Below are 25597 nucleotides of genomic sequence, written 5' to 3'. Positions count from 1 at the left end.
AACTGGAAGCAAGGTACCAGAGGGAGATTTCTTCCGTGCCCCTGGTGCAGGGAGGCCCGCAGGGTGCAAAACCCTTGATATCAGTTGACAGCCTAAGAACAATAGCAGGAGAGAAAGAGATATGGAAGCCATGAAAAATGCCAATAAAAACCTGGACCTTCAATCAGGTCCAGTGTGTCCTATCAGTAAAGAACATGTTTTGACCAAGCGGGCCACTGCTCTGCAGCAGAGCAGAGTTAAGCTACCAGCGTAGGCATAAGAGTCTGTGGCACTGACAAGCCATGCAAGATATCACTCACTACTGCCACTGCAAGTAATGGCTTCAGGAAACTGCAACACACCAAAAAACTCAAACCCAAAAAGCCACAGATGCTTTACCTCCTGAGATTACTCACATCAGCGATACAATTCTGCATTGTATTTACAACCAAACCTTCGGACACCTTTCAGGGCGGGAGCCTGGAAGCGGCTGTGGGCTGAATCCTGTGAGCAGCATCACAAAATGCCTGAGCTGTGTGGTGCCAATTTACTGCAAAGCATTTTGCTGCAAGACAGCAATAACGTCTACCTTCCGCCCCTCCCCTCTCAGTTTTGCTGATAGTAGTTTTTATGCGCTACTGGATCACGCTGTGTAATCACCCATGTTGCAATCATTAGCAAACAGTTCAGGTTTTTCTCCATTAATGACTGACACAATAAACTGTGTCTTATTTAGCTGCTCCATTGTCAGAGCTCATAAATGTAACTTTCCAGAGCTGCCTTTATTTTTCACTACTTTTATTTCTAATGGCCCTAGCCAAATCACACAGGGATACTTCCAGTGTGAATTAGAAACCCACTTAATTATTCTGTGGAATAATTCTGATGTGCGTACAGATGGTGAAACTGAAGCTACAAGGCCAAATTCTACCTCCGTGTACCTGCATAGGATGCAAGGCGACTTGATGTAAACCTGTGTGTTTGCGGTGTTGAAGGGCTGAATTTTAATGCATCCACTTCTTATTTTTGGAGTTGTCCTACAAAACACTACCTTTCTTTGGGCTAATCACATATAACAGCTGAGTCCATAATAATATAACCATGTATGTCCAGTCTCAGACCTCTGTTTCACTCCAGCAGTCCTAATAACATACCTTCAACCTGCTCCACATTCGAAATACCCATCAGGGAACCTTGGGTTTCCAGCTCAGATCCTGTACTCTTCCCTTTGTCCCCATGCATGAAGAAGGGGGTTGGAGGAAGGATGGGGTCAAGCGCTCACAGGGTGAGCACTAATGACAACAAACAGTGCTATCCTTTCCAAAACAAGGCACACAGAAGAAAGAGCCAGCAGCCTCCAGGGCTGCGTTAGGCAGCGCATTGCCAGCAGGACAAGGGAGGTGATCCTTCCCCTCGGTGGTACCTGGTGGGGGAGTGAAGAAGATGGAGCCAGGCCCTCCTCCGTGGTGCCCAGTCACAGGACGAGAGGCAATGGGCACAAACTGAAATACGGGAAATTCCATTTAAACATAAGAAAAAAACCTTTTTTACTGTCAGAGTGGTCAAACAGCTTACCCAGAGAGGCTTTGGAGTCTCCATCAGTAAAGCTAGCTGTCCAACCTGGTGCACTAATACTTCAAGTATTTCCACTGTATTTCATTACTAGAAGTTCAGGTGCCAGCTTGTACGCTGAGGAGGAAGACAGTTGGCCTCAAGGAGTCGTGAAAACGGAACAAACCTTTGCAAAAATGCATGTTCTCTATTTGGCCGCAGGCTGCTGTCCCTGTCCATGCCTCCCAGCAAAAGTCACCACAGGAATGGTATGCTACAAAACTGCTGCCTAGAGACTGGACTGACTTGATGGAGATCATGGTTATTACTGTTATTCTACAGGCGAAGAGAAGCAAATGCCTTTCTGAAGTTATTTACAAGCAAAGGTTTGCCTAGCTCACTTATCTCCCCTCACAAAGTTGGCCAGACCCTTGAACCCTGCACAGAGACCACCTGAGCCAGGCTTGCAATGCCTGGATAAACATGCCACGAAGTCCACCCGGCTGTAGCTGTGCCTCCATCCATATCACCAACGTGATTTGACTCATTGCAGGGAAGGGGCACGGGCAGCTCAGCCTCAAAAGTGTCCTCTCAGACTGCAGAAGTGGAGAGGACCCCGATGTATACAATTTGGGATAGAAGATCACGCTGGTTAAGATGAACATGTTTTCTCGCTGCTACATGTTCAAGGTAGTTCCCAGGAACAGGTAGTGAAGGAAGGACAAGTTTGAGTGATGCAACGGCTGCCAGGGTAGCTGGGGGACTGGCTTCATCGCAGTGGTTTGTTTGCAGCCTCCTTGTTTAGGGATTTCAAACCCACCAAACTGAGATTAAGCACCATGCAAGCAACTCTTAAATTCTCTTCTCTGATGTAGGACTTGAAAATTGCCTTCTGGGAATGAAGCAAACCATAAACAGACATGTTAAAAATAATTTTGTTAATAATTTCACAAACTGCTAAGGAGGGATTCTTGTCTTTGCAGCAATTCTGTGATTTTAAGTTTCATATACTGTGTTGTTTTATTTTGTGGGTGACCCCCAATACTGCAAAGGCTTTTAGGTGTGTTGTTATAAATTTAAGTCTGAAATGAGCTGACCTGCTTAATGAAGATGTCCATAGAGTTTAATGAAACAATTTAGTGCTTCTTTTTTTTCCTGTAAAAGGACCATGATTTCTCACAGCTACAACAGAGACATCTAAACACAATTTGCAATTTATAATGCTGTTTAAAAAAAAAAAAGAAACTTCTGCACAATTTGGCCACATCTACAAAGCCTATTTCCCACAGTTCCATTCATTTAGTGGAAAACTTAGTGTATTTTTTTCCTGATATCTTCCTGGAAATTCTTCGGTCTCTGTGCCCACACTTTGTGGGGAAAAAAAGTGTATTTGGCAATCTCAGTTCTTCAAAAAATGGTAGGCTTGGTTTTGCTTTAGAGCAGCGCCTGTAGTGGCTGGTGTATCAATTGGAGAATGCGTAACGTTCGCCTGTGTAGCGCAGGGCCTGGCCCCTGGCAGGGGAAGAGGAAATGAGTAGGTGCTCCATACGTTTCTGAACAGTCTTTAGTTCAATTCTTTCTTGCTGGCAGATGCAACTTTCTGTAGAGGACACCATCTTGGACAAAAGCTTCTGTTATTAATGTGCTAACTATTTTTTCCACCTTTGTCTCCTGCTATCTACTGTTTTCCTAAGCCTTTTTGAAGCTGTTTCTTCGCTACTGCTTTCTTCCAAACAAGGCAGCAGAAGTCATGGCTGAGAACAGGCCCCAGTACCCCTCAGGGTGTTTGTGGCTGAGACCACCACTGATTGCATGATGAAGTTTCTCCTTCCTGATGGGGTTTTGTAAATCCCTGCCTCAGATTCTGTGCAAGGTTGCAGCATGGAGTTATAGTGCAGGTTTGTTATCCTTGGCAATGGGAACGAAACAGGAAAGAGTACAGCTTGCTTTCATTTTAGTGTCTTTTAAAAAAAGAAGTGTTAAAATGTGTTAAATGGTGAAGGGCTCCTCTGAAGTCACAAACAAGATACAGCATTAACTGTGCACTGTACCTATACGAATTACGATGCAAGGGACACTCTTATCTACCTGTTGCTCAGTAATCAGAATATTGATGCTCTGCCAGATCATGTCTATGAGTCCTGTGAGCAGTGGGTCACCTTCCACGCATGGGTCTCTCACGTTGGAGCATGGCACGCTGGGATCCTGCTCTGCACGATGGAGTGCCTTGCACGAGTAGGCTGGTAAGGGCAATACGCAGTCCTTGGTTCTGCACGGACAAGACCTGGAATCGTACATCAATGTAATGACTCCACAGATCATCTTTAGAAAATAAATAAGTTATTATTTAAGTACTAATATTCATTCTTTGGAGCCCTTGAGAGAGAGGATTGTTGCTCAGGAGAATAAGATCATGGACCAGATCTGTCCTGCTAGTTGTTATGAAGGCATTTGGGTATGAGAGTAACCACAGGTATGTGCAGATCCTATAGAACAGACCCTGGCATTCTATTCCCTTACTATGGTTCCAGTTGTGTACCTGTGGGGTAACTGAAAGGGGAACACCTTAGAGAAAGTCAAACAGAATGGATGAGGCTGGCAAGCACCTCTGGAGGTCACCGCGTCCAGCACCCCCCTTTAAAGCAGGGTCAACCAGAGCAGCTTGCCCAGGGCCATGTCCAGGCAGGTTTTAAACATCTCCAGGGATGGAGACTCCAGAGCTTCTGTGGGCAAAGTTGGAGCGTTTGACCACCCTTACAGTACCGAAGGTTTTTCTGCCAAAGAGAATGATTCTTTGGCACAATGAATAAGCTGAGGTTGTAAACTATTCTTTTGTGGTAAGATACTACGAAATTCAACAGAGAATGGTCTGTTTTCTATAAAACTCTTAAATGGTTTAATTTCTGTAAAACCCACCGATTCCACCCTTCTCAAATTCTACAGGCCTATTGTCCCGGGGTTTGTTATCCCAGAAATCCAGGTCAGGAGCAGTGTTCATCTACCGCTCACTCCAAACCTCAAAACTAACTGGAATAGGTACTACGTAATGTCTGCAAATTGCACGCTTCTCCACAGCGTATTCTGCAGTTGAACGGATGCCCTGATCGGTGTTAGTGTTACCACTGCAAGCACTGCAGGCAATATTCAGATTTTTGTTTCAATAACGAACCAAAACAATCTAATCTGAGCATAGCAAACTGCCACTGTAGAACTGTTCACTACAACTAGATATTTTCCAAATAGACATAAAGCTAAATACTTACTTAATTTTTGTTGCATATTAATAGACTTTCAAAAATGGCTTTTGCTGCACCAGGAAGCTCCATCGGTCAGGGGCGGCCAAAATCACAGCTGCATTTGTGGTGCTCACTCTAGTCACTCATGCCGCAAAAACCACAGGAGGAGCATTTTCCAAGCAGGGAAGGACACTGTTCCTGTTCCTCTATTTATTGCACCAGCGGCTGAGTCATCACAGCCCCAACAAATATTCTGTAATTAGAGTTGTTCATTTTAACAATACTAAAGAGCTCCGGAGAAATAGCTGTAAATATTTATTACCATTTCAAGACGGAAATACTTTTGCCACACTGCATCCTGCCAGGTAGCCTCCTTGGCAGCTCATTTAGAGGGGAATGAAAATTTCCTCCTAAAAGGAGAGCTAACACTGTGAAGCCCTTTTTATAAAGCATCATGAATCATAACCAGTTGAAGACTTGAAACGAAGGAAAGGCAGGAAATACTGCACAGTTGATGTACTGGCCTAGGACTCGGGACATCTGAGTTCAACTCCCAGATCTCATCTCCAGCTTTAACCTCCACACAATCAAGGTGACAGGCAGTGCCGTACCAGAGGCATCACTGGTGGGGACTCCTGTAGCTGAGGTTGCCGAATTCTTTCCATAATGCCCTATTTTCACTTCCCTGTATGTTCGATAAACTGGAATATTCAAGAGGAGGTTTTTATACATAGATGATTCTTAAATCTAAGTTGGAGATGTAGGGATGTGGCGTTTCAATAAAACATTAAGTTTTTAAGAAAACTGAATTAGGGAGCAAATGTGCTATTTTGTCCTCTGAAATATTACTGCAACTTTTTCTTTGAGAAATATAAGCATACAGATGCTTTGGAGCAGGGGCGTGAAATACAGAAATGGAGCTATCACTGTCAGAAACGTGTCATTTACTATCCCTATGACTATCCAGCCAAATCTACTCGTTACAAGACTCTGAAAAATGACAGTTCACTCATTCTAAAGACGTGTCAGAACTTGGCAGTGTTGTCAAAACTCCCTCTTCTCAATCCATACTCAAAATTAGGCCTTAGATTTCTCAAACTAGACACACAGAAAAAGAGAAGCCTCAGATTTGGTTTAAATTATTTGCATTAGCATCACAAGCAAACTCTCTTGTATTCACTCGTTACGTTCAAAAGCACAAAGCCTGTCTCAGCTGCCTTGTCCTGAGAGACCTTTCCTTTTCTGCAGTTCATCGTCCACAGCAGAAAACATCTTCCAAATCCTACAACTGAGGCAACGGTCTTGCAGATAACAACCTTCGTTTCACAACCCTGGTTCATTCCTAGTGCTTGATCCATTCTTTACTGAAATAGATAAAAACCTTCAAAGGCTTAAAAAATAAATAAGAAAAGAGACTATGAAATTAAAGACTATTTTGTAGTGTACAAGCATCCAAAAGGCAACCTTAGCCTACCTGTTTCCAGACTGCTGCACCCTCTTCGCAACCTCATTGCTATTTCAGTGCCATTACACAGGTTGTACACTAATAAAACAATAGCAACAACAGGTTCTCAAGTCTGAATCTTGTGCATTAAGGTAACAGCATTTGTTCTTTCCAAATACATGACCATAAAGGGGCAGGTGAATCATACAAGGGTAAAAATTAATAGCACAGTCGTAATGCATTAATACATCACTTTACATTTTACAACCCTACTGGTCAGGCCACTATAAATTTCATAGGAAATACACATAATAAGCAATCTACTAAACAAATAAACCTATTTTAAACCACTAACTATAGAACGATCGTTATTTACTTCCCCACATAACACATCAAATAAAATACTAATTTCACATTAAATAAAATAGTAATTTCTGGGAGACAAGAAATTAAAACCTTTAAGACAGATCTAGTTAAATGATTGTACTCCAAAATTTGAAATGCTGTCAGGTAATACTACGCAAGCAAGAAAAAAAAGAGTTATCCAAGCAACTATTAAAAATGCCTTACTTTGGCTATAATTGGTGCAGTTTACTGTGAGATGTAAATTGTACTGGTTACATTTGCAGCTTAAAATCCAGTCACCTCACCGCTTAATTATCAACATACAGAGTTTAATAATGGTTCACCTGTTTCATTTCTGTAACAGGGAATTCTGCTAAATATGTAAAGACAACAATAGTTAGTAAATCAGGTAGTGCTAGGATGAAACTGGAGCGCTGTCACCAGCAATCCAATAAAAACAGTAACGCAGAGGCTTCTCCTGTCTTCCTCAGCAATATTCAGCAGTTTTCAGTGAGTTAACAGCAAATTAATTAAATACCATTACAGCATACTTATTTCATTTGTGGCACTCAAGGCACAGCATGTTTGGTAGGAAGCCCAAGCGCTAATATAAAATAACCCGATCCTGCTGCTTGCGACGCAGCCTCTCTCTCCGCGCTGGGCACACTTCAGCTGGGGCGAAGTTGCAGGGCAGGTGCTTCACGTGCCTCGCCCCGCCTGCTCGCTCCACCCGCGGAGCCCGTCCAGCCGCCGCCGCCGCCGCCGCCACGAGAAACGACCTGCCCAACAGGCTCAAAGAAGCCAGTGCAAAACCAGGTATCGGATGTTAAGACGAAAAATTAGCAGGTGTGTATCAAGTTCAGATTTCCTAGTGGGATAAACGGTTAAAAATAGCGACACGCTCAAGGTACACCTTGAGGCATTAGGGTAAACAACTCGCATCATAAATGACACTAACACCACAGTGAGTACACTGAAGGGGAGAAAAATCAACACCGCAAGGAAATCAGTAAGAGATTTCGTAGCTGTATTTAGAAATGAACTCATTAAGGACGCAAAAAATTTAATGATTAGTGCTACGTTACATATGATTTTTTCATTTTGATATGGATATGAGTTTATTATACTGCACTTATAGTCCAAATAGCTGCCTTAGCAATTTGATATATTTTTTTTCTGCTAGTTTCATTAAATTACCTTCGATGCTATAAGTAATAAAATGCTGACTCCATTTCACTGCTGACTGACAGACACTGCTCAATGTATCTTGTTCACTATCAAGATTTAAACTATGCTTATGTAGTTTAAAAGCTCTGAAAGCCCTACTCCAGCAGAATTGAATATGTTTCCTGGGGATAAGTAGCAGCCTACCTTCATGTCATGTTTTAAAATATCTATTCAGAATTCAGGAGTCTCCCAAGAATTAGGAATGCTGGAAAAATAGAGTTTATGGCATAAATTTGAAGAGTTTTTATCAAAAAAATATTAGCTTGGCAGAACAGAAGGCATTTTTAGAGAACCTTCCTGTACTATCTCTCCTTTATGTTTGCACAATGACAATTGGAAAACAACCGAAAGCCACTGAGTTTAGTTCCCATGATCTCAATCATGTGATGCAATCTCAACATTTATGGAAAAGATTAATTAAAAAATGTCCCATGCAGTTCCCTAAAATAAATTGGCTGTACTTTCAGCTAGGAAAAGTGGAAGACAGACATTTTCTCACTTGCAAATGCTGTCATCACCAAAGAAAGCATCACTTGGGAAAGGGAGCAAAAATCTGTTTTGTGGTGCCGAAAGTAAGATGTTCACATTTTATTCCTGAACACCTGATTTAGGAAATACGTTAGCTGGATGGCACAAAATACCCATAGAGTCTTTTGGGAATCTGAGCTGAAGAGAAGAGGAAAACTACTCCAGATTAAACTCAAAGCAGCAAAGAAGGCTTTGCACTACCAGCAGCAGACTGAACAGGGCACAGAAGCATTATTAGCTGTTGGGGAAGAACTAGCTTTTAATCTGGTATTTGTACAGCAAGTAGCGGTAAGAAGCCCGGGTTTAGAGAGATATATAATAAATAAATACAAATAAATTAATATAGTCAGTAATGGTTCTCTATTCACTACCATTATCACTTCCATGACTGATAATTCATGATTTCAGAATTCTCCCTTTGCTCACCTTTTTTCAGGCTGAAGAATTTTAATACATTTCTTCCTCATGAAGCACAGGCCATCACCCAAGGATGATGACGGTGATGGAGACATACAGAGAGTTGAGCAGACGGGATAAACAGAAGTGTTCATCTATCTCCTCTAACAAACGTGTTGCTGTTCCCACACTCCTGTCACATTAATTCCATTACTGAGCACCAAGGAAAGAGGTATTAGGAGGCACAGAGAGCTACCGGGTAAATGCACACATCCCTTCTACGGCAACGCACTGGTTAAAGCACACATGCAAAGCGCGTGTGACACCTTTGGTATGAAATACTGCAGCATCTGCAGTACGCTGCTGCTTGTTCCATACGCAGGAGCACCCCATCGTCAGAGCAACACCAGCTCGGGGGGGGGGGGGGGGGGGTGCAACGCGTGCTGCGGCCGGCGTGCGGGGAGCCAGCGGCTGCAGCTAGAACGCTTCCTCCCTTCTTTCAAGTTTTGCAAAATAGTGTTGTGAAAGGGCAAACCAGTGTGACTATGTCCATGGTATTCTGCCCAGTTCTCGCTGGGCAGATGCCTAATGCGGTTGTGCGTGGAGGAAATAAAGGGTAGTTTGGAAGGAAGACAAAGTCTGGAAAAGTGAAGGAGCAGTATGAGGTTAAATATCCTGATAACATGAAGAAATCCTACAGGCAGTTCAATTTAATATCCTGAATTGGTGTCTTGCAGAGGTGTAACCCTTTTGGCATCCACCGGCCGACCTGGGAGAACAGCCTTGCTTGTCATTGCAGGGCGAAAGGCAAACATACATGCATGCACAGAGAGCAAGGAGGAAACACGGCTCTGTGCACAGCTGCTGCATAGTCATCCGCAGTTACAGTAGCAATCTCGGTATAACCAACCTCTGTGAAGCAGTGTGGGCGGCTCTGAAGTCAAATGCAAATCATGAGTGAATACAAATTTGAGGAAATAAAGACAGGGAAAGAGCTAGTTTCCATTTCTTTCATATATTCCGAAATTGCAGTGATTGTTAATCCATTAACATACAAATCGCAGAGCCGGGCATCTTACATCAGATCAAATATTCACGAAAACAACAACTTTAAAGCTATCACCTTCAGATAAACAGATGCTGGCCTTACAGAAACACAGGAAAAAAAGGAGGGACGTAAAGAAATACATACATACATACATACATACATTTGCATACAAGCAATACATTTACATACAAACAAATACATGCATTTACTCAATATGCCAGTCTGTCATAGCTACCAAAACTTTCGTTGCCATATGAAAGAGCAAGAAATACACACGGGCACACGCATGGGACAAAGATTCTTCTCACCTATAAAAGGGCATTTGTGCGCCATCTCGAGAGCCGTAGGTCAGAGACAGAGAGGTAAGCAGCAGTCTTTGCTCACAGGCAGTACTGAATAACCCAAGCAGATTGTGTCAACGCTGCTTAACTACTGCAAAATGAACGTCATTTTGTGCCAACTATTTTTAATTCTTTAGTATTGGCAACATGAAGGGCTGGTGCTTTTGGTATTTATGTGTGAACCTCATGAGGTTCAACAAGGCCAAGTGCAGGGTCCTACACCTGGGTCAGGGCAATCCTCGGTTTCAATGCAGGCTGGGGGATGATGTGATGGAGAGCAGCCCTGCGGAAAAGGACTTGGGGGTACTGATGGACGAAAAGCTGGACATGAGCCAACAATGTGCGCTCGCAGCCCAGAAGGCCAACCGTATCCTGGGTTGCGTCAAAAGAAGGGTGGCCAGCAGGTCGAGGGAGGGGATTCTGCCCCTTTGCTCTGCTCTGCTGAGACCCCCCCTGGAGTACTGCATCCAGCTCTGGGTCCCCCAGCATAAGAAGGACATGGACCTGTTGGACCAAGTCCAGAGGAAGGCCAGGAAAATGATCCGAGGGCTGGAGCACCTCTCCTGTGAAGGCAGGCTGAGAGAGTTGGGGTTGTTCAGCCTGGAGAAGAGAAGGCTCTGGGGAGACCTTATAGTAGCCGTCCAGTACTTAAAGGGGGCCTATAGGAAAGACAGGGACAGACTTTTTAGCAAGGTCTGCTGTGACAGGACAAGGAGCAATGGTTTTAAACTAAGGGAGGGCAGATTTAGACTGGATTTAAGAAAGAAATTTTTTACAATGAGGGTGGTGAGGCACTGGAACAGGTTGCCCAGAGAGGTGGTAGATGCCCCATCCCTGGAAACATTCAAGGTCAGGTTGGACGGGGCTCTGAGCAACCTGATTGAGTTGAAGATGTCCCTGCTCTTGCAGGGGGGTTGGACTAGATGACCTGTAAAGGTCCCTTCCAACCCAAAGCATTCTATGATCCTATGATTTAACACGAAAGGCAGATACAGATACTCTAAGCTGCACAAAAACTACTAAAAGAATAACCTGCAATACATAACCTTGCAAACAAGATCAGAGAAGCCAGTGCCTGCATGGATGACAAAACAAACACAAAACTAATACAGCGCTTGGAAGAATTCATCACGAGTGCCTCGGGGCAGATTTACAACCGATGCATGCAAGTGCCCCGTAAGACTTGCAGGAGCTGCCAGCTATGAGAGCTGCCTAACACCTACTCACTTGAGAAACCACCAGCCCCTTGAAAAGGCAAGAAAATTTCTGTGCCTAATTTACTCCAGGGATCTTGCAGTGATCTTACAATTTGCAATTGTGGGCACCTAACCACCTTTGTAACTCTCAGCAGTCGGTGCTCTGGTACCTACTGTCTCACCGAAAAGTACTGAGCACTGCTGTCTGAAGCACCTGTGGTACTTTTAAAACTGAGCCTTAGAAATCCTGGGGTACTTTTGAGTATTTTTTTCTTTGGCAAAAGGCCTAAAAGGACAAACGTGAGAAGAAATAGGATATCGTAAAACCTCAGCTTATGGTCCATGAAAGCCTTGACGTAAATCTTAGTTGCTATATTATACCCACTAGTGAGTAGTATTACTCCAATATCTAAAACATCTACCAGGACACAGGGAGTAACACTACGTGTTGCCACATCAGTTTGTCACATCAAGAGAATTACAGGGGCATTTCAGCAAAGTCGAAAAAGGACTGAGTTCTCACTGGCATCCTCCCTTTTCTCTCTGGTAGTCATGGGAGCACCTTCACAAGCCCTGACCCAGCTACCCGGCAGTGATGAGCAGGTCTTAATTTCATTCCAGGAGGCAGCACCTGGGATGGGCAAGAGACAGAAGCTTCCAAGAGCCTGACTTGCTATTTATTTTTAAGCAATTTCTGCAAGTTCCAACTGCAACGTATTGCTCTTTTTGCACCAAAGTTTATGTTCATTTCATCTTGTTTTACTATAAAATCTTAAATCATACTTGTTATAATGGAAATCACTGATCTGAAAACTACAGATTGGACTGTGTCCTCTTTTTTTCTCTCTCCAAAGAAAAGGCTGAGCACCAGTGATCTGCATCACCTCTTTATGAGGTTAACCCATAAACTTGATACTAGTTAGCATTTTCTGAATAATCACTCAGGGAAAAAAAAAAAAATTCAGAAAGATGTTGAGTGTTTGACACTCAAAACTTGACTGCAAGATATCTTGGAAGATGGAATATAACTTTGTGTCTTCTCTAAAAACGTGCACTGAGGGGTTTTTGTGTGGAGTTGTTGTTTTTTTTTTTTCTCTTTTTAATAGAGTGTCAATAGCATTGTAGAAAACTGCTGAAAAGTTTCAATTACTGCCACCGTGATAAATACAGGACCTAGAGCTGCAAGTGAGTACTCAGCAGGACAATGCATATGGAATAAAAGAGGACTGTTGCGTGTGTATACGTGTTTGTATAAACAAGACCGTGTGCCGACAGGATTTTTGTTTCAAATAAGAAAAGCCTGGAGATATAGGCCAGATCATTTAAGAGCTAATTTGTATTTCTGGGTACCTTCTGTTGGCTGAATGAATCAACAACCGTGTTTATAATGTCTTTCGAGTTGCACTTAGAGCGGCTGGTTCCGTGGAAGCGATGGCAGATGTTTGTCATCGCTTTCTGTCCCTAAGCCCGGAAACAGCTCACGGCTCCCTACCCAGCATCGCTGCGAAACTCGGGTTTGCCTGTCAGGGTCAGGGCAGGACCCTCCTGTCGCAATAAAACAGGAATTGCTGGGGAAGGCATCCTCCTAGCGCGGTCATCCCAGCTCCCTCCACACCCTCAGAAGCCCCATCCCCTCTTCTCACCCGGCTCTCCCATGCCGCCAGCTCCCACCGCCCGCACCTCCGAGCCCCACAGCCCCACAGTGTACCCCAGAAACCCCAACCCTTCCCACGTGTTCGGACGGCGGCTCCCCGCCTGCCCCCGAGGCAGCTGGCTCCAACACACTCTTCTGCTGACTGGGAGCACCGGGAAACGGCCGATAACAGCAGAGTGTTGGCTATCAGCTCCCTTCCATCTTTGCAGGCACAGATTTATATGAAAGCAGGAAGAACCTGAGACGGCAGACATCTCTATCTCTGACAAACCTGATGGAAACTGGCCAAAGGATTAAAAAGTTCCCGAGGAGGGCTGTATGTTTGTCGGTGTTTCAAATGGACAGGGAAAAGAAAGGAAGGTAAAATCCATTGCTTTAGTTTTGTTTCCCTAGGAAAGCAAGCAAAATACTACACAATGTTAGCTAGCGTCTCTTGCACGTTACCTTTCAAATTGTATTGAAAACTGATGCATTTACAAAATCCCATAGAAGTCAATAATATTTTTGTTAAAGATTTCTGCCAGCACCGTCATTTAGTGAACTGAGGGAAGACAACCATGTGTCAGAAGGCTTTAGGCAGGCTCTGCAGTACATCCCCAGTGGTGTGGGTATACCAAACTTCAGGGTCAGCGCTCCCACCCCTTTTCAATGGGTTTTGTGCCACCAACTAAGCAGCAGAACCCAAACGTAACTCAAGAACAAAATGCTACATTTGTTTTGATCACATTAAAGTCAGAAGGAGCTATTAAAAGAAGTTGTAGCAGATGACTGGGTCCCAAAGAACCACAGGGCAATAAATTCACATGGCAGTTCTGTTTCATAACTTAAATTCTGCTTATTCTTTCTTTGTCTATTCTAATTACTCCCTGATACGGAATTAATGTAGAAACCAAATGAAATGCTCAGGAAAGTGTACAAATCAGCTGGCCTGAAAAAAACAACTATTAAAACCAATTAGGTAAATATGTCAATTTAGAAATGCGTAACGTGTTTCTGCCTGAGTGAATGTGCAAGCACAAAGCTGAAATGGAGACCTGTGATGCCAAGAAAGGAGCAGCCTCTCTGGGTCTTACGGAGGTGTTTGGTATCACCATGCTGGTGGCCAGGTCTCGGTGGCCTGCTGCCTTCAGAGAGCATCACCTCTTGCAGGTGGCGCTCAGGGGAAATACATTCAGATCTATATTGCCTCTTTTCTGCACAACCTCCAAAAAAAAAGTGCTATTACTGAGACGGCTAACACTGCAAACTTGTAGCGGGGATATAGCACTGGGACTACACAGATTGGCTAAACAGAGTCAACCAAAGTTAACATAAAGTGGAGATGAAAAATTCATGTTTTACACTGAGATTAACTCAGCAACAGCAACCGCGGGTAGAGCAATAAGTCACAGTAAAATGGATAGGTGCCTTCTCTCTCCTCTGGATTTACAGTGAGAGAACTACCCCATAACTGTTTCACAATAAATATATAAAGAAAATAAATGGTTTTCAACACAGCAAGATCTATGAATGTATTACTACCTCAGCATTGGTGATGCTCCTACAGTTCATGAAATTTTGGAAGCAAAATGTGCAATAACATGGATTTTAAAAGCCCAAGTTCATTGAATGTAAATACTGCTGTCAATGCAGCAAACACAATGCTAGTTAAAGTAAATTAATTCTTTAAAGCTGATCATATGAATAGGTGTACATAATTTTATCTCTCAGAGTCCCTGTAACCAGGAGCTGTGCAACAAAGCCCGAGCAGACAACAGAAGCAGTGTAACTAATACCTTTCAGACACTTGCACGCTCCGGTAAAGACCATAAAGTATTTGACATGTGCCGATACAGTACTTGAGGAACAGTGAGCAGGCAGCCAATACAGAAAGCATTTACTATACAGAAGCCCCACCAAACTAAATGCATAGCACACGCGGCGCAGTTTCCAACGTGGAAACACCGCAGAAGAGTTGAAGAACTCCAGACAAACCAACAAATCACCGCGCCACAGACGCTGCCTGTCTCTGGGTTGCAGACCAGCTCTGGCCACTGCCTGTACGACCTCCGGCACGTCGGCGCTGAGCCCAGGCGGCAGGGGACACACTCGGCGCAGGCCGGGGGACGTGAACCCTCCCGCGGACGGTGTCTGCATCTGCTGGTGCTTCACCTGGGACCTGCTGGTGCTTTCGCTGGGACTGGCTCGTTCACCCCGGGTCTCGCCTCAGAGGCGTGCTCCGGCAGCAGGAAGGCTCACTTGCACGGCGTGTAGTACCACACAGAGACAAGTAGCGCAGGGAAGTGAGAAGCGCGAGTCTAAACATGAGGTCCAGTATAAAAAAAAGAGATGCTACCCTGCAAGTTCTGCTTATGTTAATCTCTTTTATTCCAAAATGTTGGAAGAATATTTACTATTTCTTCAAGAAGCTGAAGAACCTCCCTGGTTTCCCAGCTGCGAGAATACAAACCCCCTACCAGTGCCGGGGGAGCCACAGGAGACGCGTGTTTAAGTGACTTCGCTATCTCTTTTCTTGAATATTGCTATGTTTTCTCTAGCAAAGATAGCTTAACCAGTGAGCCTAAAAATACTCCTAAGAACAATTTTTACCACACAATGGGATACGTGCACGTTGGCAAGCACTTAAAAATAATTGCTATTATACCCCATTGACAAAAACATGCACCAGAAACCTCATGTAAATGCCACTCTATCACCAGTCAGTATATATTTAAAGAACAAAAAATAAACTTGTGCGTAAAACTCCATTTAATCTAAGTTTTCCAAATCATATTGCCACCTCACTTCTAAGAATCCACTTGTTTAAATAGAAAGCAAATAAAGTACATTCTTTGCCCCAAAGTGAGATTGTTTCCCTTTTAGATATGGAAATTATCAAAGGTGCAGTGGTAATATTTGTAAAAAATAATTTCCCTAAGGAGACTGTGGGAGCTAAAATGGCAACCCTTCAATTGTTTACAAGAATAAATGCCAGTATTACCATTGAGAGGACTACTGATATAACAAAAGGGTTATAAGTGTTACTCTGATGGGAATAAGTCTTACTTCATACAGGAATAGAGTAATAAAAGAGCATTACTTTTCATTATATAATTGCTGTCATGGTTTTTTTAAGTTTTCATATGTTTAAATAGTATTGAAGAGAAAGAATGACATTCTTCTGGTATTAAAAAGATTGTAAAAGAGGAAGGTGCTCTGTAATTAATAAATCTTTGTTTGCAGAAGTAGACATTCAGTGCTTAAAAGGCAAAACCATGTTCTTTCTACCAAGATATGCTGGAACGCCCAGATACACACACAGATACTGAAAAGGTGGAATTTGCTGTTCACAGCAGTTTTCACACACACAAACTGACTTATTGTTTTAAGAACCCGGAGGTTTACTAGTGGATGATGTGAGGTAAGAAGTATGCATTTTTGAAGTTAATTACTCCCAAACTATTTTTCTATGAAAGCAAAGGAACCAAGAGAGACCACAGGGAGACCAAACTTTTCATAAAAAGAGAAGCATGAATCAATATACTTGTGTTCACTCTCAACCAAAGCATATTTGGATTTAAAAACAAAAAAAAAGCATGAGTAAGAAGACTTAAAATACACATATCACTGTATTTTTCTCTTCATTCTAGAAAGAGAAGTAAACTATATCAAAACAACAATTACATGCCGCTCTGAACTGAAATAAAGTTCATGGTATTCCTGCAAATGTCATATCCATATAGAGCAGAGGCACAGATGTCTCAGTACTACACCAGTTTAATTAATTCAGGTAACTTTGTTGTCTAGCTAAGAGCTATACCTACTGAAACAACCTACCATTTCTTTAAGGGGGAAAACCAATTTTAAGAAGGCATAGATAACTCAAGTATCGCACTACAGTTATTTAGCTTCCAGATTATTCCTTACTGTGTTTTATTTACATTGTCCTAGTCACTGAAGGGCTCAGCAGATTAGCAGTACAACTTCTTGGGCACCTTAAAATGGCAACTTCAATTTGTTTAAGCATGTGCTTTAGGAGAGCATCAGTGTCATCCTATGTATTTAATGCCCTCCATAACCGTTTTGCCTTTTTCCTTGGTCATTACTGTAGTACGAAGAGGCAACATTCCCCCTTCTGAAAACGCCTCTCCCAGGTGTATCTCTGTAAACTTAGTGGTATTTCTCAGGAGAAACAACCCGTACTTCAGACCCAGCTCGCAGATCAGAGACTCAGTCCGCACCCACTGAGGTGCCTGGGATTCCTCCTATTGCTTCCCATGCAAGCAGGACCAGGCCAGACCTGAAAGCTAAGATACTCGTGGCTAGACCTAATTAGTCATGGAAATACCCAAATAGTTTAAACAATTCGACATCAATACAGTGAACTTAGGCTGGCTACAATGACGTTAAGAATTTTTCTGTGTGTGCACAAGTAGATAGCATTGATTTCAGCAATAATTGCCTAGAAAGACAATTTTAGAATCAAATTAGCAGTTAAATAATTGTAGAAATTATACAGAGAGATTTCTTTGATTGGACAGTTGTAATAATAGCTACAGAAATCTATCCTACATATACTCTACATAATACGCTACGTTATTGTAGCCTACAGTAACTATTGTTGAAAACAAATCGCGTTCCGAGAATATGTTCCTGTAAGATCGTCTCTTTGGGGTCATTTTAATTATCTGCATTATACTGAAAATATTGGATATATGAAAATACCTGATAAACTTTGAATATGCCGTACTTTATTATCTCAGTCCTGTTCCCATTATCTATTACTTCTAATTCATCTCTGATTTTTCAAATGAGCTGTTGGCTTTTCAACAAAATACACACTGCCCAGTCAGTTCATCTAGCAGGGATCAGTGTTCTGCAGCGTGTTGGAGGACTGTAGTCTAATTTCAGATAAGCATTATATGTGCTTCCCTTCGAGCATTCGAAGAGTTTCATTAATTGCAGTGGCTGGCTTGGGGCCTTTTAGAGGACAAAAAGGAGATTAATATTAAATGCCATTCCAGTCTCCTACCTAGGGCACCGAGACCCATGCTGCAAAAAGAAGGAAGCCAAAGTCATCACGAAAGGAAAACAAGCCAGCTGAAATCTCGCCCACATGAAAACCAGCAGTAATTTCCATGAGCTCCACCCGGGCCAGGATTTTCCCCAGTGTATGTCCAGCTCCCAAATAAATTATAGCAAGAAGCACAAAAGGTCGAACTCTATCTAATACAACCCTAATACCCCAACTCTTTAGATGCATTCAAGGAATAAAGTCTTAACAGTGTTCACCTAGCATCCCATCACCTCTGCCTGAAATACCTACAAAGCAAAGAATATTAGACAGTTTGCAACTGGAAAGACTGTTCAACTCGGTGTGCTTGCCCTCTTCTCTTTAGCTAATCCCTAATCCCCTCCTCTTTTAAACTCATTCCTGTGCACAGCTCTCAGCACTTGGCTTGATAAATCGATCGATAAATCAAGTTTCAGCCGCACCAGCACTGCCGGGAAGGCAGCACAGCCCCAAGCACCGGTTGTGTACAGAGACACCAGGGACACATGGACACACGTTGACTTCCAGGTGTCTCCATGGTTGTTCATGAAAGAGAAGTAAGGCACAAAACCTTCAGGAGAAGTGTCCCCTACACCCAAGTAGTGTTTGGTTTTCCAGGAGCTTCTTTCCCATGCATCTTCTTATAGTTTATATTCCTTTAGTGCTAATTATTCAAATTTTGGATATTCTGTTCGTCCATACAGGAACATAGGAAATGCCATCCTGAACCAAACAGGATCCGTCCAGTCTCCCTCAGTTGGTGCAACCAGGCACTATCAAAGCGTGCACCAGACCTACCTTTTGGGGGTTCTTAAAGTATCCACTTTTGTGGCAGCAAGTCCTACAGCTAGAGGGAGTGTGAAGCAGCATTGACTGGTTTTGAATTAGACTTTTATTTTTCTCAGTTGTGGATTGTCCCCTTATTCCTAGTGCTAGGAGACAAAGCAAACAAAGAACAGTATTTATCTTTGTCCTATAATATTATGACATTTAAACACAGTAAATGGGAACTGTCAAATAGAGATTTTGATATTGCTGCTGATGATGGACTGGATTAGCAGAGGAAGGATTTGATTAATGACGAACAGAAAGAGGATGGAATAATTAATGCCCAGGCATGAATTTTTACGGACAATGAATCACTTTAATTTTATATTTCTATCAGACTACCGATTTGATCTAATATTCTTAGATTTCAATGAGGCATTTGACTTTCTATCTCACATTTTGATTAATAAAATATAAAATTAATATGGTGCATATGCAATAGATTTTAAATTATTAAATTGAGCAGCAATGCTTCTAATAGACTCCCATGGGGACTGATTCTCAGCCTTGCACTCAACATTTTTATCAGTAACCCAGAGGAAGTCAAAACTATCTCAGATAAAAGTTCTCAGATGACGACTGGGAAGGTGATGAACAATGAAGCAGGCAGGCAGATGCAGTCAAGTATCAGATCACACATCTGGAAGTAAAGACTACAGACCAATTTCACGGGATAAGAGTGTCTACGGAGGGGAACAATCTTGAAGGGTTATGTCTACTGAGCAGACTGCAGCTTCCACAAGTAGGAGAAGCATTGTAGCTTCAGGGGTTGTTAATCTTGCCTCTCTCCATTATACCAAAGTCTGCAGAGTAGACTTACTCTAAAAAAAAATAAATCTTGGAAGCAGAGGTGAATAATCAGATCAATGGGAACTCCTACAGGAGTAACCTTAATTGAATTCTTACATATGGGGACATCAGCACTACAACAAAAAATTATAATACATCGGACACTGATGCCGATGCCCATTCCTGATGAACCAGGAATACCAGACCAGCTCTGGAGGCTGCAGTTCCAGAGGACCATCAGACTGGAAAGACTTCAAAGAAGACTTACAGGAATGATGAAAGATATGGAAAATACGCCTTTGATTGAACCATCTGAGAACTCAAAGCGAAAGGCATGACTTGATCACAGTGTACGAGTAGCTATGCATGGAAAAGAGATTTTGGAGCTCTTCAGACTGGTAGATAGGGTCACTAGAAAATGCAGTGGGACAAATTCAGTTTTGAAATTATATACATTTCCAAACATGATAGTAACACCCTTCACCAATAATTGTGGTGAACTGCCCAGCCCCTGAAAAATTTGAATTAGGATCACATAGTCTTTTAAAGGTTACCCAAAGCTGCCACGCTTGTGTCAGTCACTAAAACAAAGAGAAATCTTATGGCCTACCTTATGCAGAAGACAAATTCAACATCAGTGACTCCTTTGTGACTTAAATGCCTAGAAATCTTTTACTAATACAATTTTTTCCATGTTCTGTACTCCTTCTTATGGCCAATCACTACTCTTCTCCAACTTGCACTATTCTTTTGAATGTGAGACGACCAGAGGAAATGCTGCATGTGCTCAGGAACAACCCAAGCTGGTCAACAGGATTTTTGTATATGGCTTCTCAGTAAAACTTAAAGGTGCCCCAGGGCTCTTGGTAGGTGACAATCTGGTAAAATTCCTTTTGAAAATAACTCAATAATTTTGTATTGATTATGTGGCAGGACTCCATAAGCTTTCTATAGGTGTTTCATTAGCCAAAGAAAATAAAAGGTAGATATAGAAAAATAATGCTTTTTTAATAGCACTAAAGCCATGAACAGCACCACATAAAACGTCTAATCAACACTCCCGCTTATTCACCTAGCAAAAGATCATTGCCTGTACCCAATTTAGAGCCCAAGCTCTAATTCTCCAATAAGTCAAACTTTTGTTTTTAAATAGCAATGAATTTAGGCTACCAAACCTTGCAAAAGGAGATATACTGATAAATTCAGCAGGTTGCAGCTTTGAAAACACCTCTGTTACTAACTACTCCAAAACAAAAGCTGGGCAATTTCAATTATGTTTATGGACTGCCAGTGAACAATGGACAGTTTTTTCAAGTCTACTTTTATGTGAATATCTAATTCAGAAACTACACTCAGTACAAAAAAAAATGGGGTTTGACACTTTCAGAGTTGGTGAGCATCAAGAAATTCAGACAAACCTAGCTGAGAATACTGAACTGCTACAACAATCAAGCCCGTATTGGTCTTAAAATCATTCAGCCAAGATGTTTTACCACAAGATCAGAGAAAGATTTTTAAAATTACAGTATCACGGAAGGCCAGACCAGAATATGCTAAATAAAACCCAAAACATCAGTTTTAAGGATTTCTTAAAACTACCCCTAAAAATTTCAGCTTAAACACCTTGCATCAAAGACATACTACAATGATAGAAAACTGTAAAAATGCATTCCCTTTCTTAACTAGCCATGATTCCTATAAAATTCCAACATTTCATCACCGATACCTTCATCTGCCAAAGCTACTCATCAGATTAAAAGAAAACTACACAAAAAAAGAACTAGGCAAGTCTGTAATGGTTTTAAATCAGCTTTTCAGAACTTCAGTGACGATCACATCATCTAAGTAATTTTTTTTATTTTCAAAACAACCAACAACTGTTTGGTAACAAACTGTTCCCAAGGATAAACTTCAATTTTTCAACTCTTTTCTTACACTGGCTGCCAACATATTTTGCTGCCTCAGTTATTTCATTGTTTAGGAAAAACCACAGAAAACTAATACATCTTTGTTTCCCATTCCTTTGGAATCTGTTTTTTGACATTTTAATTTCCACGCATTTAAATGTTAAGCCTTTCTTTTGACTTACTAACACTTAAAAAAAATCCGTCTCTTAACATTGTTACACATATTTATGTAACAAACTTCTTGTGTTATCCTAGCTAGTAACTATATAAGGTTTAACTTACAAAATCCATACCTCTCAAACACAGGGCAACAATTTATTTAAAGACTTTTTACTTATTTTCAACTAAAGACACTGCAGTGAGATCATCATATCACTAAACAGTAGAGCGATGCAGGATAGTTCTGCTGCTTTTTTATCACCTGGTATACAGATGGATTTTAATTTGTATTGGCTTGCTTCAGGAATTTTTTATCACCACCCATCTGCATGAGCACTTAGGAAAACACATGATCAGTAGGTATATCGTGTACAAAGACTTTCCTAGAGAGCAACCAAAATCACTACATTCAGCAGAGAGGCTTTTTAGTTATAATAAGGAAAACGCATACACATGAAGGCAATTCAGGAGAAATTTCAAAAGAAGAGCTACTGCTGCTTCACCAACTGATGCATCAAACCTCATGAGAATACCTGAAAATTGGAGAATATGCCCAGAACACTTACATTCTGTGTTTACAGTCTTGCATAGCTTTCCCTCTAATTTCTCCCATGTATTCTTCCTATTCAAAGTCAGTAGGAATCAGCTGGGGTATTTCCCTCAAAAGACCAACACTGGTATATTGCTAACAGGTGATAAAATGGTAGACAAGGTATTGTAGATAGCTTAAATCTACAGCAATGAGTGGTGGAGAAAATTTGAAACAGGCACTGTCTTTTAAGTCTGGATTTTTATTTTTTCCATCTTCGAATGTTCTTTCATTCTTCCTTCCTTCCTCCTGCTCCCAGAATCCAGAAAGGAATTTTCCCTGATTTAACCAGAAGATCAAATAGAAGTATTACTTGTGTTACATTTTGCTGTACATACTGTGTATACCTCATACCTGCAAAAGTAATTGTTATTTAAATATTAATAACATAATCATTTCTTTTCGCCCCAAAGGGGCCCATAGTACTTATATCTTCAGACTTCCCATTTTCTGCAATAACTCATCTTTTTAAAAGGGACTAGTCAAACTGAGTCACTTATAGCTGCTGTTAAGAGGCCCTTAAAAGCATCATCTCTGTTCAAAGATGCACTTCAGGCACCTATCAGCATCGTATCTCCATTTCAGACTTTAAGAACATTACTGGCCTTTCTTTTTGTGATAATTACGAGATGCAGATGTTCCCGTTATATCCTTCTGCATGTATGTAGGACTGCCACTAAAATATCAGCTCAAAGCCTGGACTTTGCTCTTATTTGCTTCTTTTTCAATTCCAGATCTTTTGTCATAGACCTTTTCAAATCTAAAACTATTGAAAGTTACGTTTAAGGAGGGAGAAGGGAAGTGGTTTTTTCAAAACATTATTTCATTACTCTCTTGATAAACTGAGGATTAATTTATGGAATCTAAAAGTCTTTGTTGCGGATCCCTGGGTTTTGTGAATTTGGGTTTTAGACAGGATAGGAAGCGAATAAGCAAGGTATTACTAAGGAATTTATGGGTGTGAGGGTTTAGGCTTCACTACCATTCGAAAGAGAGGAAGTTTCCAGCAGTTGCCCATCTTCTGCTCAGCTGCCCTGGGAGCTGCCAAACTAGCCTCAAACTGGGAATGAAGAAGAGAGCGCGAGTGATCACGGGCAAGACCATGAACTGTAAAAATAAGGGTAAGTCTTTCCTATCTTATACGTATGTGATCCAGCAACAACTACAGAAGTCTCAAACGCTCTGGTGACAAGGGCCACAAAATTAAGCTGTTCGTCTCAATGGCGGATAGAGGATAATTTAGCCTAGTGCGAGCCCAGAGACAGCAGGACCCCACAGTCTCAGAGGGGGTCCAATCTATTTTGCCTGGATTTTTTTTTTTTCTGTTCTTTTTCTTTTGGTAGGAAAACTCCTGCACACCTTCAACTCAAGTATACAAGTGTTATTTCCTTGATTTTTTTTAAAACTAATTTCTAGAAGACATGTTTACCTTTTCTTCACGAACCTGACCCTTAATATTCAAGAGGCAATCTCAGGCACAAAGACCAGCTGTGCCAAGAATACCACAACTACTTCAGCAGCAAACTGCTCTGTGTGAGAGGCACAGAAGTTGTTTTTCCTGTATCCTGTACTTCCTCTAACTAAATACCCTCATTGGAAATGTCTTTGTGTGGGGTGTTTTAGCTGAGAAATGCCCTATGGCCAAAGCCCACCAGCGCTATCCCACCTTTCTAGTGGAAGGCAGTGTCTTACCCATGGCCCTCAGGATTAGCAGTAAAATGCAGACTAGTTCAATAAGTGCAGTAGTTCCTTCCTCGGACTCAGCAGAAGGGAGTTGAAACAGTAAATAACCACTGAAATGCTCATTTTTTTTAAATGAAATGTTGACATGTTTGGACATTGAAGCCTAAATTCATATGCAAATATCATCAGTATTTACTTCAGCAGAAACAACCATTCCCACATGACTAAGAAAATGCTGTAAACAAAAAATTACTCACAGTCCCCTTCCTCTTGTTCAGCAACCTGACCTCAAGCAAGTGTAAAAGATTTCAGGAAACACTGCACTGAAGATTAGGAGGATGCAACATATCCAATACACTACTGGATGACTGAACATGACTGAAAATAACATTTAAAAGTTCTTCTCTACCCATAGCTCTCAAACAGCCAGTCAGCATTCCTTACAGGCAAAACATAGAATCATAGAATCATTTAGGTTGGAAAAGACCTTTAAGATCATCAAGTCCAACCGTTAACCTAGCACTGCCAAGTCCACCACTAAACCATGTCCCTGAGCACCTCATCCAAATGTCCAAATGTCAAAGCACCACATCTACACATCTTCTAAATATCTCCAGGGATGGTGACTCAACCACTTCCCTGGGCAGCCTGTTCCAATGCTTGATAACCCTTTCAGTGAAGAAATTTTTTCCTAATACCCAATCTAAACCTTCTCTGGCACAACTTGAGGCCATTTCCTGTTGTCCTATTGCTTGCTACTTGGGAGAAGAGACCAACCCCCACCTCGCTACAACCTCCTTTCAGGTCGTTGTAGAGAGCGATAAGGTCTCCCCTCAGCCTCCTTTTCTCCAGGCTAAACAGTCCCAGCTCCCTCAGCCGCTCCTCATCAGACTTGTGCTCCAGACCCTTCACCAGCTTCGCTGCCCTTCTCTGGACACGCTCCAGCCCCTCAATGTCTCTCTTGTAGTGAGGGGCCCAAAACTGAACACAGCATTCGAGGTGCGGCCTCACCAGTGCCGAGTACAGGGGCACGATCACTGCCCTAGTCCTGCTGGCCACACTATTTTTGATACAAGCCAGGATGCCATTGGCCTTCTTGGCCACCTGGGCACACTGCCAGCTCATATTCAGGCGGTTGTTGACCAACACCCCCAGGTCCTTCTCTGCCAGGCAGCTTTCCAGCCACTCTTCCCCAAGCCTGTAGCGTTGCATGGGGTTGTTGTGACCCAAGTGCAGGACCTTGCACTTGGCCTTGTTGAACCCCATACAGTTGTGCACAGCCCATCAATCCAGCCTGTCCAGGTCCCTCTGCAGAGCCTTCCTACCCTCCAGCAGATCAACACTCCCACACAACTTGGTGTCATCTGCAAAGTTACTGAGGGTGCACTCGATCCCCTCGTCCAGATCATTGATAAAGATGTTAAATAGAACTGGCCCCAACACAGAGCCCTGGGGAACACCGCTTGTGACCGGCCGCCAACTGGAGTAAACTCCATTCACCACCACTCTTTGGGCCTGGCCATCCAGCCAGGTTTTTTACCCAGCGAAGCATATGCCCATCCAAAACATGGGCACCCTTCAACCTCATCTGAGATACCAGTTGCTTACCTTAATCTACAGAGAACAGTTTCTCAAAGTTGTTTTAGTATATATGAATTTAAAGTA

The 25597-nt window shown here is 42.1% G+C and overlaps 1 protein-coding gene across 1 annotated transcript in view; it reads right to left on the bottom strand.

The window, feature by feature from the left end:
• Positions 1-25597, bottom strand: part of KIAA1549L (KIAA1549 like) — a 138160-nt gene that overhangs the window by 108330 nt on the left and 4233 nt on the right. The gene's annotated exons all lie outside the window — the stretch shown is intronic.

This window comes from Mycteria americana, chromosome 5, assembly GCF_035582795.1.
Source record: "Mycteria americana isolate JAX WOST 10 ecotype Jacksonville Zoo and Gardens chromosome 5, USCA_MyAme_1.0, whole genome shotgun sequence".
In the NCBI taxonomy this organism is placed as follows: Eukaryota; Metazoa; Chordata; class Aves; order Ciconiiformes; family Ciconiidae; genus Mycteria; species Mycteria americana.
This window is presented reverse-complemented; position numbering and strand designations above follow the sequence as displayed.